Source organism: Chamaea fasciata, unplaced genomic scaffold (assembly GCF_029207755.1).
Source record: "Chamaea fasciata isolate MVZ Bird 193981 ecotype frontalis unplaced genomic scaffold, bChaFas1.0.hap1 SCAF_9, whole genome shotgun sequence".
Classification (NCBI taxonomy): Eukaryota; Metazoa; Chordata; class Aves; order Passeriformes; family Sylviidae; genus Chamaea; species Chamaea fasciata.
The window spans coordinates 33,725,252-33,741,965 of record NW_027094094.1 but is presented as its reverse complement, the minus strand read 5'-3'; positions in this window follow the sequence as shown (position 1 = coordinate 33,741,965).

Sequence of the window (16,714 nt, the reverse complement as noted above, 5' to 3'; positions counted from 1 at the left end):
AAGGGGGGAAAGAAGCAGCGGGGTTTGTTTGCAGGAGCTGCCCTCACTGCCCCACATTCTGCTCCCGGGCTGTGCTGTCTGCAGCACGGACAGACAGCGGGACAGACACCTTCTGTGCTTTCAGTTAGTTCTTCCCTAGCTGAGGCAGAGAAGTGCCCTGGATTGTGTTTTTCTTTTTCTTGCAACTGTTTACACCTGTTGTGGACTGAAAACCCAGAGAACACCCGGAGCTCAGGCATGCAGCCCGCCGGGGCCCAGGACGGCATTTCCAGCACGGCAGGGACTGATCAGAGACTGGGAGAGCTGAGCTACACACACAGCAAGGCCTTTCTCAATTTGCCATCTCTCTTCAGAACGGTGAGAGGTTTAATTGTTTCGTATTATTCATTTTTGTGCTTGTAAACGCTTTGCTTGTTGAATACACAGTTTTTTCCACCTTTCTCTAAGGAAATTCTTTCCCAGAACAGTTAGGGGAGAGGCTGCTTGAATTTGCTGTCTAGAGGGACCCCATGCAGAGGTTTCCTCCCAAATTTGCCCTAAACCAGGACAGCACCTTGCCATATTTTCCCTAAAAATAGCCTTCAGTGTAAGTGCTTGCAACCAGCACATCACTGTTGTTACAGGTAAAAGAATTACAAAAGAAAGGCCTCATAAAATCAGCCCTGCTCTGCTAAATTATCAAAGTTAGCCTGTCACTTCTCTTCTAAGTAATTCACAAGTTCCCGTGCAAAAACAATCTTGGTATGAAAACTTGCTAGCATAATAACCTATTCCTGGGTTGAAAAACAAATGCATCTGCAACAACAAGGGATTTGTCCCATGATAATCAATAAAGAAAATATATAAACAATCCAAGAATAGAGAGATTTGACAGACAAGTAGAATACCTTTTACTAACCAATGGAGTAATTATCAAGAAAGCTATTAATCAATTAAAGTTGCACAAGAGGTCTGTAAAAACTGTATAAAATGAGTTGTGATAATAAAGAATTGGCTTCTCCCTGCATGAAGATAATGGAATCACAGCTAACTTATTATAATACCTCACCACCTCTCCAGACAGTGGAAGGCAGAGGGAAATTAATGTCTGGTGTAGTTGTGCGGAGAGCACAACATTGGCTTTGCCCTTTCATCTCCGGAGGGCTATGACTGTGATTAACAGGCTAATCTTATGACTTGCTTTAATGTTTCACTAAGCAAATAGTTCCTTGTATTGTTTGGCTTAGTCCCTACCAGATCCAAAAATCCCCAGTGTTTTGAACAGGAAATGGATCATTGTCAGGTCAGTTTTCAAGAAGCAATTTTGTGTTTATTGGTTCTGTTTGTCTGGGTCTTTTTAATTGTTTATCAATCCCAGCAAAGGTACCACAGGCAATGAGGAGGATGAGTGCTACTCTCTCATTGCCAAGAGATCCAGCGTTTCCAGAGTCAATGGCTAAATTCCTCACTAACACAGGACACTGAGCATGTGCCGTCCTAAAGCACTTACGAGCTGAACAAAATTGATTTGACCCACTGCTTGAGACCTGAAGGACAATGCAATTCGCTGAACTCAGGAGGCTATTTACAGAAAATGTGATAACAACTTCTCTTGCTGAACCCATAAAAAACTCCTGTACTTAGGCCGGCGACCAAATGACAATAGGACTGTGTCTTTAGGCACTCTGGTGCCAAAGTAATGTCCCTGTAACCCTGATATCATTAGTAGCATAGTTTAGAGATTGTCAAATAAATAAATAAACGTGTGTGGGAAACAAAGAAGTAGTGACAAACAGCTAACCATTGTAGCTGTGAAGGCAAGCTATAGACGTGGAAACTACATCACCCACAGGTCTCTTCATCCATGTAGGATGTGGGGGCTTACATTTCTGTCAGAGGTTTGCCCAGAGGCCACTAAAAAATACAGAGTCAGCCTCTGGCTTGAGCTGGGCCTTACAGAAGCTCTGCTGAGTTCTGCTGGTTTGCACGGATCAAACTTGGGCAGTTGCTGAGATGGCACTTTGGGCAGAGAGAAGCAGGCCACGCTGATTTAGAATTACACTACAGCCTTAAGGCGTGCACATGTACAATTGTAAAGGGATCTTTGAAGACAGACCCAGCCATAACACTCTTTGCCACAAAGGATGACTTACATTCATGTGGAAGAGAATGGATCTTTGTCAGTGACTTCATTTGGGCAAGAACAGCTCATGTTATTCACAGACCGGTAGACTCATGTCCTGTTCTGCTATTTCTCTTCCTCTTTTTCCCCAGTTACAAAGAAATAAACACAGAGTGGGAGTTGGATGACGTATGTCATGTTTTGCTTTGAAATCAATAAGCATTACCCTTTGAACTGCTTCACGCTGCTTAGGCACATCCTCCAGGATGGTTTCATAAAGAAATTGTGAATTTCATCCGTGCAGAAATTGTAATCCTTCCAAAACCTTTAACAGTCTCAAACTCCCATTTCATTTCAGTGACAGGCATAATTCTATCTTTTCCCTGCCTTCCACAAGATACTGCAGGCATATTCCAAACTAAAACAGGAGCAAAAAATCATATTAACCAACATGTTGCCGACTTGAAATGCTGAATCAGTCTAACGGTCCACTCATCTCCAATTATTCTTCCAAAAGTCAGGAAGTGACTGGAGATGAGATTTGCTAGTTTGTGAGGTTATTTGGCATATTAAAAAAAAAAACCTTCAACACTGAGAGCTTGACAAAGCCCCACACTGAAACTCTGGCAGGCCAAGGCTTGCTCTGTGAATCCTGGAAGAAGGGTGGCAGAAGGATGAGAGGACCTCAGGAATATGAATAAGTAGGGAAGAGGAAATGCAAGACTGAGTATGAAGAAAGGCAAGAGAAGAGAACTGAACTCTTAAAGGAGGTAAAAGGGCAAAGTTTATTGATGTATAATTTGAAGACTCTTAAGTCTGCTCCAAACCCACAGCATTGAGCACAGTGCCTGGTGTGTGGCACAGCTGTTTGCTTTCATTCCTTAAAAACAAATGTTTGTGTCTGACAAAGAATAAGCCCCAATACACATGAAAGCTGCTAACAACACTGGGTTTAGTACCAGTAGGTTTTAAAGTGATGAGCAGAAAAAACCCATATTCTTCAAAATGTGTATGACACAAAGTTCTGCAGAATCTTTAGCATGCAAGGTCTCAAAGACTCCATCTGACAGAAAGTAAAGATTTTAGTGTTTCCATATTCTTTTCCAGCACTATGCTACATATAATCATTTCCAGAAAAAACAGTCCTTAAGCATTTGATGAAAGTGATGAAATCCCTCCACAGAAAAGCTAATCATATAAACATATGGAAAACACAATTAGTAAACAATTCACAAGAAGAAGATTTTCCTCGTTAAGCATTTGCAAAATAACTCAGGAGAACAAAACTGTAAAATTTGAAGTCTGTTGTAAAACAGTTTGCAAACAAAATAAAGAGATAAACCAGTTCAGCAAATGGTTTGCAAGGAACTGTTTGTTTCCAGAATATTTGCAAAATCAACTTCCTCCTTTACCTTTGTTGAAAGTTATTTCTGAACAATATTTGAAAGTAACAATTTGCTCTCCCTGCCTATCAGAACTTCCTTTGAGCACCTCTTCTATGCCTCTGGAGGGCACGTGCCCTTCCTCAGTGACATAACATCTGTGCTGCTGATTCAGTAGCTCCCACAGTAGAAAGCAAACACACATTTGACTAACCTCACTGAAATCAGCCTAAGAACTTAAAACTAAGCATTTGTGTAATACTGACATGATCCATGTTACCAAGAACTGCCATCTAAGGTCTTGTCATTACTTCAACACTACCTCAAAATCCACTAACTCTTGTGAAGACATTTTATGAAAACAAGCAAACAGCCAAACTTTTTCCACACGGTTTAACTTGGGGACACTCTTTGCTCTTTCATACATTTCATAATTGGAAGAAGAGGGTAGGTAATGTCAGGCTTTTTGTGTTTTGCCAAAACTTCGAGCAGCTTTCTGAAAAGCATTTCCTTGAGACTTGCTCAAAGCGATCCATGCGCTGTAATTTCTCTCTTTTGCGGGAAGTGTAACCAGCAGAATTCAGCAAAGCATTTAAACATGCACCTCTGTGAAAATGTGTGATATTGTGTATGTTGCCTGTACTACTCAGTGAAGACTAGAGCCAGTAATTTGGGAAAAAAGAGTAAGATTCTGAAAGGAGAAGACATGGTTGCGGAAGGTGTGGAAGTAAATAAAAACCATAAGGAGCACGGCAGCAGCTAGAGTAGCTGACAAAGTAACTCGAGGGAGTTGCACCTCAAAGAAGGAGGTGAGGACGGCAAAAATAACGAAATAAGAGAAGGTGGTGCAAGGTTATGAAAGAGGGAGTAGAAGGGGTTAGTAAAGGATAAGCTGGATCATCTGCAAACCCTGAAAAAATTAAATCAGGGTCACAAAAGTAATTGAAAATACTTCTGTTGTCTATTATGTGGAAGGAGTGGTGAGCCTGTGCAAACTGAGTGCCCTTCTCTGCTGCTTTTGTAAACAAAAGTCCAAAAATAAGACTCTAACAGTTAAAGGCTGACACCTCACTGGCTGCTAGCAGGCAGAGGGAAATAAAGCTGCTGGTCCCTGCCATAAGTGAAAGCAGTTCACCATCTCTGGGTGGGTTCAAGCCACGGTGCATGTGTGCATTCATTCACAACCAACAATGGCCCACGACTTGTGCTACTACCAAGTAAAAATATGACCATCAGCCTTGATTTGGATGTAGTACAGCCACTAAAGGACTTTAAAGTTGATGACAGTGAGCAGTTTCACAGTGAATCAAGTCATTACAAAAAGAGCTTACCAAAGCATAACTCAATGCCGTCCTCTCTTCTCTCCCTCCTTACTTTACACGGATATATAGACCATCAGAATAGGAGAACAAAAGGTGATGACAAAATCTGGAAGTACATTTCATAGCAAAACACTTCATTATTACATGAAGTATCACCCTCTAGACAAGGACAATTCTGAACCCTCCAAAAGATGAAACACTGTTTCAGGAACATATAGCATTGTTCTCCTTCAAAGTGATATTTAAACCAAGGAAATTAGATTTTTTTAGGAGAAGTTCTTACTTCAGTTGAAAGAGATTCTTTGAGATATGTGTATCCAGACCAGTTCACCCACTTTCTAAACCCACAGTTTCTCATACTTGACAAAACATCCAAGCTCCAGATCGCTTAAATCTAAGATTGGAGACTTTATCTCTGACCTCTCAGGAACACTGACCATGGCACAACAACAGATGTGGAAGAACAGAAGATCTACAAGATGGTATTCTCAGCAAGAACATACCTGAAACAAATTTTACACACAAGCAAGCCAAGTCAAAAAGCTGAAAAGACGAACACAGGATACTCCATTAACATCCTTTACTACTTGATTTATTTTTATAGGACTGTGCCGGCTTCTTACCAGCAGGCTCTGTCTCATCAGGGCATTGTTACAGTGCATTGTTTACCATGCACTGTGTCCAGGTGCTCCACTGAGAATAGGTGTCTGCTAGGTCTACCAGCTCAAAGCATTCAGATGCCTCAATATATATCCAGGTGCCTTGCTAGGAATTCCAACGCACTTGGTTACAACTTCAGAAGAGTAACTACCCTTAAAAACTGTGATAATTTACTAGAAGGGAGAGCGTTTTGTGCCTTGATTTATTCCTGTCACAAACTTAGCTTCTGCTAATGGGAACCTGCCCTCTGGTTGTTCAAAGGCAGATGTTGTATTTTGACAGAGGCAAATAATAAAAAAAAGGAAATAGGAATTTTTAAAGTAAGTGTATTTTTTATCTAGTGAGCATCACAGAAGATAAACTTCGGAATATTTCTTAAGCACATGCACTATGTAACAGCACACCTGATGGCTTTCGTTGGTTCCTCTGAAACAAAAAGAAAGGGAGAGACAGTTGGAAGGGTCACCCGGTGTGCCCTTCAGTATGAACCTCTAACACAGAGTTACCAAAAATCAGGCCTTTGTCTTTAGTTCTAACTATCAACAACTGCTATGACAGAGTCACCAGATCTCCAGTGCTTCTCAGAACAAACTGCACAATCCCTGTACACACGCATGCTTTCAATCTCAGCTACCAGATATTTGTCTAAAATCTGTGAGTTCTGGTTTTTCCAAAAAGGCCTTGGAATCCAGCAGCATTTGTATATCCTTCCAGGTTAATGGCACTTACTAGTGATACTGTGCAAGTAGACCTCTCTTGAGAACAGTGACATCTAAATTAAGACATAAAGTAATAATTACTAAGGTTAAAAAAGAAGGAAATAAATTGAAAAAGATAATATTGCTTATATTGTTTTTGCCACTTTACAGGAACAGAAACAGCTAAAGCAATAGGATGGCCTTATGAACTCATCTGGCTGGAAGTACAGGGCCCACGTGTTTGAGATCCGTATTACACCAGAGCAGTGGAATGCTGAAGCAGCAACCTGGGAGTTTGGCATTCACCTGCTCAATCATGAATCATTAAACTGAACTTCTGAAACGTCCTCAGTTAGAAATGCCTGTCCCTTGGAGCCTTTTATGCATTCAGAGAAAATGAGTTATGAGTAGCACAGGGAAGGAAGAAGGGCTGAACACAGTAAGCTGAAACAAAGGAATGAGTCAACAGTGAGGAAAAAAATATTAATATTGGAATTAACAACTTAAAGAAGAAAGAAATACTAAATATGAAAACTTGTAAGCACCTCAAGAACAGAAGAAAGTAATGCTGGTGTCAGTTAACAGAGCTGTCCCAACAATGATTAACACTGGGTCTGTGGAAACACTGTTTCAGAATGAGGAATATCCTCCAGGATACTGATCTAATCAAAGGGCAAAATCAAATGCACTACATTAGACTCAGCCGTGCTACACTTAGATCTTTAACTCAGTGACTAATGTTAACACAGCTTTGAAACGTAAAATCTGCCCTAACAAAACCAGATATACTCAAGCTAATGTAGCACTCCTCAAAAACTCTTTAACTACAATTACCTCTTAGATGTTGTTCTTAAGGAGGCATTTTCCATTTCAGCTAAATTTTCTTACCAATCTCTTTCCAACAGCAGAAGTCCCTTACAGTACAGAAAAAACATTTGAGAACTGGAGAAAGATTTCTTTGGCAAATTCTTTTCTCTTATAAACATCACACTATTGTCTGGTTTAATCTTTTGTTAGCATTCTTTATGTAGGAATTTTTCACATGCTGCATTTGAGTAGAGGCATTGTCAGATGAAGCACATGTTATCAGATGAAAGGAATTCTCTCCCTTCTGCTAAAAATCACACTGCTAAATTTAGATTATGCTGTAGCAAGAATGAGGTATCTTAGAACTGAAATTCTGAAGTGACTAATCACTGACACTCTGCTTTATTTGCTTACTGTGACACACCATTTTCTAACCAAATTCAACTTAGAGCAAAATGAGGGATATCACAAAAACTTACACATGAAAAAGCCTCTGACTACACTTGATCAAAACCTTTTTTGTGCCTATTGGTGTACCTAGCACAGGTTCATTGTACTTAGTATGGATACACCACTGCCTTTAAAGTTTGTGGTTTGGGGTTACGTCTAGACTTCAAAACAGAAAACCCCTTCTAAAATGGGAGTTCAAAATAAGTACTTTTAGGACTTAGGAGCAAAATTTTATTGACTATCATTGTATTTGTTCTAGTTTTTGTTCCTCTCGGTCATCATCCATTGCCTGAATACTCCTCTTGCTGGAATTTGTCCCTTCTCTGTGCTCATCAGTCTCCCTTGCTGTGTGTATAATTTCTGCACTGTACATTATGTGATTCTTCAAGGATCAGAGTATTTGTAAGGTTTTTCATTCCTAATCCATCTTCCTGTCCCTTCACTTTTCTAGGCCTGTATCTGCTCTCTAGTATACTTGCTCTTTGCTGATTATAGAAAAATGCAATTCTAAATTACCCTACCTCACAGACTCAGTACTTGTAAGATTCACTTTGCTGAATAGAAATTTTAATAAACTTAATAAAAGTGTTACTTTTTGGTAATGAGCTTTTAAAGTTTCCAAACCCACTTTCTATTCATGTGGATTTTACACTGCAATCACAAACTCTCAAACTACCAAATATGCATTTCATTTTCTACAGCCAGATGGAGTTGCTTCCCATGTACTTATTCAATGAATTTCACCATTAATTAGAATAGTTTGCCAGTGGTGATCAATAAACATTTTGGATATTTACAGAGTAAGTATCCTGAAGAACAGCCACAGACTAAAAAGACAAAATTTTAGAGAGAAAAATCGATAAGACTTTATTTGTTTAATGAGCAATGGTGTCATAATCTTCACAGAACATGAATGTTTCGAGTACATAGTAATTTACTCCCCCTCACCCCTCCAAGTAAGTACCTCACTCTTGTCAACAAAGATCACTTCAGGTAAAATCACAATTAAAGAAGGTCTTAAAAAATTTTTAGACCAGAGATGTGTAGCTCTGGTTTCATGCCTAAGAGGTTTTGTTTTTCCAAAATTCTTTTTCCAGAGAATTTTCTAGAAAAAAGTGTTTTTGTAAACAGTACTTTGTTTTTCATTCCTTTTCCAAGGAGGGACTTCTTCTTGATATCCCTCTGGTCTGACCAATGTGATTGAAGAAGTTTGTCTTCTTGTCACCAATCAAATTATTCTGTGTAAAATAGTATATAAAAGAAATACATCCCAAAAACAAAAGAGTCATTTTCAGCCTTCTGAAGTCGAAGTCTGTGTCGCTGTAGTGTAAAACAGCGTCAGAGATGTGTATGGACTTGTGGTTTGGGAGAAGAGCAGAAACAAAACCAAAGTTAAAAACAAGTGTAAACCCTGAATCTGTGGTAAGAAACCTCTAAATACTAAAGGCTCCAGATGTAGCGTGCGATCCAAAATCTGCCTGGGATCCAGATTTCGTGGTCTGTAATGTTTCCTTTCTTATGGGACAATCAAAACTTAGGAGGAACACCAAGGCAGGGAGTGTACAAGGTGCCTGGATAAACAGGATAGAAAGTGCAAGGGATCCAGGGGCCTTGATGTGCTCAGGGAGCAACTTTCCGGGCACACAGGGATGCAGTGCATTGCCTGAGCTGAGGGGACTGGGGCAGCACCGCTCATGTCCTGTCCCGTCCCATCCCATCCTGCAGCCTGTCCCTGCTGACACACCGGCGACTGTCCCCGCTGACACACTGGGACTGTCCCCGCTGACACACCTGGGGCTGTCCCCGCTGACACAGTGGGACTGTCCCCGCTGACACACTGGGGCTGTCCCCGCTGACACACCTGGGGCTGTCCCCGCTGACACACAGGGACTGTCCCCGCTGACACACTGGGGCTGTCCCTGCTGACACACCGGCGACTGTCCCCGCTGACACACTGGGACTGTCCCCGCTGACACACCTGGGGCTGTCCCCGCTGACACACCTGGGGCTGTCCCCGCTGACACACAGGGACTGTCCCCGCTGACACACCTGGGACTGTCCCCGCTGACACACCTGGGGCTGTCCCCGCTGACACACTGGGACTGTCCCCGCTGACACACCTGGGGCTGTCCCCGCTGACACACTGGGACTGTCCCCGCTGACACACCTGGGGCTGTCCCCGCTGACACACCTGGGGCTGTCCCCGCTGACACACTGGGGCTGTCCCCGGTGACACACTGGGACTGTCCCCGCTGACACACCTGGGGCTGTCCCCGCTGACACACCTGGGGCTGTCCCCGCTGACACACTGGGACTGTCCCCGCTGACACACAGGGACTGTCCCCGCTGACACACTGGGGCTGTCCCCGCTGACACACCTGGGACTGTCCCCGCTGACACACTGGGGCTGTCCCCGCTGACACACTGGGACTGTCCCTGGTGACACACTGGGGCTGTCCCCGCTGACACACTGGGACTGTCCCCGCTGACACACAGGGACTGTCCCCGCTGACACACCTGGGGCTGTCCCCGCTGACACACAGGGACTGTCCCCGGTGACACACTGGGACTGTCCCCGCTGACACACTGGGGCTGTCCCTGCTGACACACCTGGGACTGTCCCTGGTGACACACTGGGGCTGTCCCCGCTGACACACTGGGACTGTCCCCGCTGACACACAGGGACTGTCCCCGCTGACACACCTGGGGCTGTCCCCGCTGACACACAGGGACTGTCCCCGCTGACATACTGGGGCTGTCCCTGCTGACACACTGGGACTGTCCCTGCTTGCACACGCACAGATCCTGACCCAGCCCAAGCACAGCAGCCATTGCTCTGGCCAGCACAGCAAACATGGGAAAGCTCCTAATGTCACTATAGGACACGAAATAAAGATGCTTGACTCCAGTCAGGAGGCAGTAGAAATCAGAAGGTTAATTTACATTTCATTCAGCCCTTTTGTATACTGTGCTAGGAAGTCACGTTATAGGTCCACAGGGCTGACACCTCTCCCCTTGGCCCAGTAACAGAAATACCAAACTACACCTGTTGTTATGGGAGAGAAATATTTTTTACACAAGGCTGTTTTGGGAAAAAGAAAAACTGTTGAAAATTTTCCCTTGGGAAGAGCTCAGCAATTCTCAGGCTCCGACAATATCAAGCCCACACCTGTGTGGGACAAGGACAAGAGAAGCCCTTACTGTAGCTGTCTGGGTTTAAAACTACTGGTGTCAGTAAGTGGTCCAATCCCTAATTTCTGTTTGCTTAAGTACATTATAGAAATGATCAATCATTTTATTAGAATTTTTTATCTAATGACTGAAGTCCCTGGGTAAACACCTTCTGACCATGACAGAAAACTTCAGGATTTGACACCACAAATAAGTGCAATACCTACATGCATTCTGAACTGAGAATCTTCTGCACAGGTAGTGTTCAAGGCACAGGGCGTGTAATGAGTAGGTCTGGTTTTGTCCTTGCAGAAGAAACCTGCAAAAACACTGACATTTCAGAGGAATTACGCAATAGGAAATTTTTATTCTAATAAATTTATTTGTTTATTATTCTAATAAACAATTCATAGAGGAAAAGTTATTTTCTTTCTCCAGCAACTCAAAATAGTACATGTGGAGCTTTCTTCTCATGAGCAGCTCAGGGAGACAGAGCTATTACCAACACGGAGACTCAAAACTCCTAAAGTTATCACCCAAAATTTAGTATCATGTCCTTCTGCTCAGTTAGCAACCTGCAATTCCTAAAAAAAGATAACCAATTTATGACATTCCCAGATTTTCATATCCATTCTGATTGATAGTTTTTGTAAATGCTTTGTCCATAATTTCTACACTACATCCCCTTTAGCCTGGCTGTTTATATGGTGTTTCATATGAAAATAAATCATCAGTGTAATTAGCTATCTAGTATCACAATGGCATTAAAATGACAAAAGAAATGAGTGACTCTGGGAAAGCAGGAGAAGAAAAGAAAAACACATACTTCCACACTTTCTACCTCTTCTCAACATTAACATGAAACTGCACTTTGAAAATGAGCTGCCACTCACTGACACGAAACTTGTGAGTTCAGTAAGTGTGGCATAATTGCTCATTCCCTCAGTGCAGGTCGTTGCCGGAAGCCTATTTCTTTGCAAAAAAAAAGAAAAGAATGGCATTAATTCCAAGAAATCAGCAGAGAATTAGACACAGTTGTATTTTTGCACATGAATTTCAGAGTCATGTCCAACAAGATGAAAGAAAGAGATCTTTTAAGAAAAAAGGGACTAAAGGGGTAACTTATAAATAACCATTAATATAGTTAAGTCGCCATGCAAACTACTTAGAAAAAACAATTCTGTAGCTAAAGCTCTTCCTTCTCAAGCCTTTAATGTGGTTCTGGGTCGCTCACACCAGGCTCGGATTCCACTCCAAGTGTCCCAAGGAGCACCAAGTGCAGAGCAGTGCAGGAGGGACTTTCAGTGCCACGGCTGGGGCCGTAGCACGGCTGTGTGGGACACCTGGGAGCTCACCAGCAAAGAGGGGCAAAGCAAAGCTGAAACCAGCTTTAGCTCAAGGAACACACATCTGATCTCCAAAGCACTGGTTCTACCAGGGGATTTCATGCATCACAGCACATAAACCTTCAACCGAGCACTTAGCTTTTTTTTTCCCCAGTAAACCACAGTGTACTGAAATTAAATCCATATGGTGTACAATGTAAGTAGTTTTTAATCACTCTTGTAAAGAATAAAATTCACTAGTTATTTCAATCCGCATTTTTAATACAAATAATTCTAATCACGACTGTAATAACCTAAAACTGAAACAACTGCATCAGCAGTTCAGTCATGCCACACTCTTCTGAGATAAGCCTCAGGGTCTGTGGCAACTTAGAGCTGTAAATCTGAGCTGTCCCTATGATAGCTACTGGCCTCGACACCTCACATATTCAGTGTCACTTGCTGTGCATTATCCCGTTGCAGGTGCAGGTGAGGGACAGGAATAGACAGCATTCGTGACCCCAATCCCTAACGAGATTTGTTACTTCAACAACAGCTATTTCATTTAGCACTGGCACCACAATCATCTTCCGTTTCAAAAAAGTAACTTGAATAAGCTTTATAAATTAGAACGTGAAGTAGCAACTTTTTGAAAATGCCATGGCCCCTCAGAAATCAGGAAATGTACAGGGGCACACAGACAGATTTGAAGGAGACTGTCCTTGGTAAATGAGCAGACATGAACAGTAAATACCACTGCAGTTATCTGGGCCATATTCCCACCTCTTGGAAGAGGCAGCTATGAAGATCTGAGGGTGTCACAGTCGTTGAAAACCAACCTGATTCTAATAAGAATTATTAGGGGTAGGTAATAACAAAGGAGATACGCACTCCAGTCTCAATTTGCAAGTATCATTTTCCAAATAAGTAAAAAAATAAAGCTGTCCCCTTCCTTTTTCATGCATTTGAAAGCTCTAATTATTTAGCCCCTCTAAAGTTCCTTCTACAGTCACTTTAATTTCTCCAACTCTGTTATCTTTAATTTCAGAAACTTGAATGTAATTTAATTATCATTAATAGTATTTTCAAATTAACATAATTTCTTTCCAATCCCAAGTAATCAGACACAGCTATTTCCTCCTAAGTCATCTGTAATGGTGTTTGAAGTGCTCTTCATACCTTTCTTCCCTATCAGTATTAAAGGGGACCTCGGCATCTCTGTTCCTCAATGTTGCAATATCTCAAAACCCTATTTATAGGTAAAATTCTTTAAACTGGGATTTTGCCTTGCCAACCCCCCAGATGCGTTCTGTGATACCAAACATACACCATAAATTTTCAGGATAATATCGTAACATAAAATAGAAGAACAATAATGTGTTTTCCACTTTTCACATAAAATTCAATTTTTCCAATGCGTCATTACCAAATAAATAATTTTTTAATGGTCTACAACTCTTCTGTTTTATCCCAATATACCTCAAGTCTCACACTCTACATGACTGTGGGTTTCCCAAGACCTTTCTTGGCAGTGCCCCATCCTCAGGACAACTTTCCCTTCTTCCTGTGAAGAATTCAAAAAACCTCATCAGAGTCAGATTAACATTCCCAAACTATCACACAGTTTGAAAACTACAGTCTTGTTTTGCTTTGCTTTCTAAAGCATTTTTTTCCTTAGACAGCTTTTACCTCTACGATCAAAGTAGCCTCTGATTTTTTTTCCCCACAAGAAGAATGTTTGCCTCAACTAATATGTAACATTATACAGCATTCTTCCTGAATTTACTGCAGAAACAGAAGCTGCAAGCCTTGCTGGGTACGCTCAGGGTGTTTTCTGGAGTGCACAAATCTTGAGTAGTTACAATTTGAGTGATGCTTCCCAGGAGCTCAATGTGTAACTACACCATGGCACTCCATGAGCAGGTAAAATGACACAAATCTGAGGCTCCCTTTGAAAAGCACAGTCCAGAGCACCTTTAATGAGATTATCATGACACAATCTATGTGAAAGCTTCCAGTTCTTTCCTGTGGAAAGATCTGACAGCGGATAATGAAAAACCCTCACTGACTTTCTGGGTCTTGTTTGGCTGCTTATTTTTGCTGTTGTTTTCGTGGAGGTTTGATTGTTTATTGTTGTGGTGGGTTGGCTTTATTTTAGACTTTTACGCCTTTTCCTTGAATTATTTTAAACACACTCTAAGTGACTCACTCATAGGGTGTGTTTAAATTTCTCAGCTATCTCCCAGAGCCTGCCCTTTGCAGAGTTCACACATCCTGTGATCACAGCAGGTCCCCATTTCACATTTGTTCACATTTGGGCTTGTTTTGCAATAAGGCACTGCCAGAAAAATTATTTTCACATCATTATTCTACCTACTGCCTAGGAAGTGATGGTAACATTTTAGGACACAATTCAAGTCTATTTTCATTAAGAGACTCCGCTCTCTGTTCAAGAATCCAGTCAAGAAAATCCAGTTGAGAACTCCAAAATAACAGTGCAAAAGGCAAAATAATGTATTTCTAACTCAAATATAGGAAATAGTGTAAAAAATAAATAGGCTATGATCCATCAGAATTATCTGTAGTGATTATCAGGAAATTAAACAAATATTAAGTAATCGGAGCTGGACTCAATGATCCTTGGGGGTCCCTTCCAACTCAGCATATTCTGGGATTCTGTGATTCTGTAAATGAAAAGCTGCAGTTTTCTCCTTCACAACACACAGTATCTTACATATTAAAAATCAGTGACAATTGAAAATTTAAAGGTCTAATCTATTTAAACTGACAGATAAAGACAAGAAACAAATCCTTACAGGAGGAAGTTTCCATAGAACTCACCAGGAAACGTTAAAAACAGTTTTAAAATGACACCTGGGCCAAAGGGAACAGAAAAGCAGCGAATCTTACTTTGAAGAAGAAGGCATGAAGAAGTAACACTCAATTAGGTATCGAAGCTCCTTCTGCAGTTCTGATTTTGTGCAGCAAGGCAGAGGGGAAAGCGTGTCTGACAGAGCTGTGTGAGCTCCAGGTTTGTGTGATTGCAATCCTGGAGAGAACTGTGGTTGAATCAGAATTCCTAGCTGACAAACACTCCTCGGAAGGCCTCTCCCACAGTGAGAGGAAGCTACAGTGCTGGAAGCTACAGATGTGGAGGTGAAGAACCCTTCAGAAGAGTCCTCTGTTGGGCTGCTCCTATTCCCATTACCTTGAACAGCATTAGCATTTAGCTAAAGAGCATCAGAACAGCTGAGGTCAAGAACTTTCAAAACCCCATCTTTACGGGGTGCTTTCGGCACATCTTTGAAAGCACAGCTTCTGTTTGCCATACACCCTCAGAGAAAAAACGCTCCAGTTTACACTTCGTGATGGCCCTGCACTGGTACACAGCAGAATCCAGAACTGTTTTCAGCACAGTAGCAGTCTACTTATACTTTGATAATTCCTCTTCAAAGATTTTCTTTTACAAAGCATGTCATGTAAACATAGACAGCCAGTATTCATTTCTCAAGCTGAGTAACTGCGAGCTGAGGTAAATCCCCCGGCAGAATGTCATTACAAGTTATTATGTTGTAGGTGCTTTATTTTTTGAGAGCTGTGCTTGACTGAAACAGAGCTGAAAGCAATCACGGATCCATATATTACAGTGCAGTCTGAAAGCCTCCTTGGGGCACCTGAGAACTTGAAACAACCTTTGGTTGCTCTGACCTACATTCTGCTTCAAGGGGCTCCAGGCAGTAACTAGGAAGCAAAAAATTTGGGGGGAACATAGAGCACACCCAAAGTAGTGCTTCCTTCAGCACTGCACCACTGTGCAGGCAGTATCACTTTGCACACTGTCAAGACTGTGTCATAAATAATTCCCAGTTGAAGGGTTACCTGTGCCAAGCGGTCTTGGAACTGTGACAGTATTGCTTCCTAGAAGGATATATCCTGTAAACTCAGTTCACTACTTACCTTTCTTTTCTTAAAAGAATTTTTCAAATTAGAGCAGAATAGCGGGTCTTAATGCTCACACATTTATTTCGGCATAATACCCTCTTTCTCTTTTATTTTACTGAAACTAAGAAAATTATGGGAAATAAACCAAACTCTGACAGACAGATCCAAACATGTTTTTTGTCCATTTGAAATCTGCATTCCTCAAGGATGCAGAACTAGAGCACCAGGGTGCAAGGGAACAGACTAGTGTCTATGTGTAAGGTCCTCCACTCTCAGAAGTGGAAGGAGACTTACCTAGACTTTGATATTTGTCTAAGAGATTTTTTGCACATAATGATTGGAGGAGGTCAACAAGATTTACCTTAAAGTTCCTCTGAAATAGGAAATTTCATAGCCTCATTATAACAGTTCCTATCAATATTCTGAACCGTGTCCACGATTGCTGTGATGTCCCCCTGCCCCTGGCTGCTATCTCACTGCTATGCTGTTCTGAGGAACACACTGATTACCCAGACAGCTGATTATTGTTTTGCTCAATGTTATGCTTTGGCTGTTTTGCACCCCCTGCTCGTCAGCTGTGTCACAGTTAGGTTTGTCTGCCTTCCTGCTGTACCCCCCCTGTGAGCACACCTCAGGTGACTGCTCTGCAGCACCTGGGCAGGTTTCTCTCTCCATTTGCTCTCATTTCCTTAGACACAAATAGCCCTGGTTACCACAGGCCAGCTTCTCAAATCATAAGCTGTTTTTCAGGCCTAAGGAAAGTGGTTAAGGTGCTCTACAACAAACCCACTATGATCATATCTATGTCTGGGTTTACGTGCTTATTCTAAAATTAAGTGTCCATGATACTTGAGCT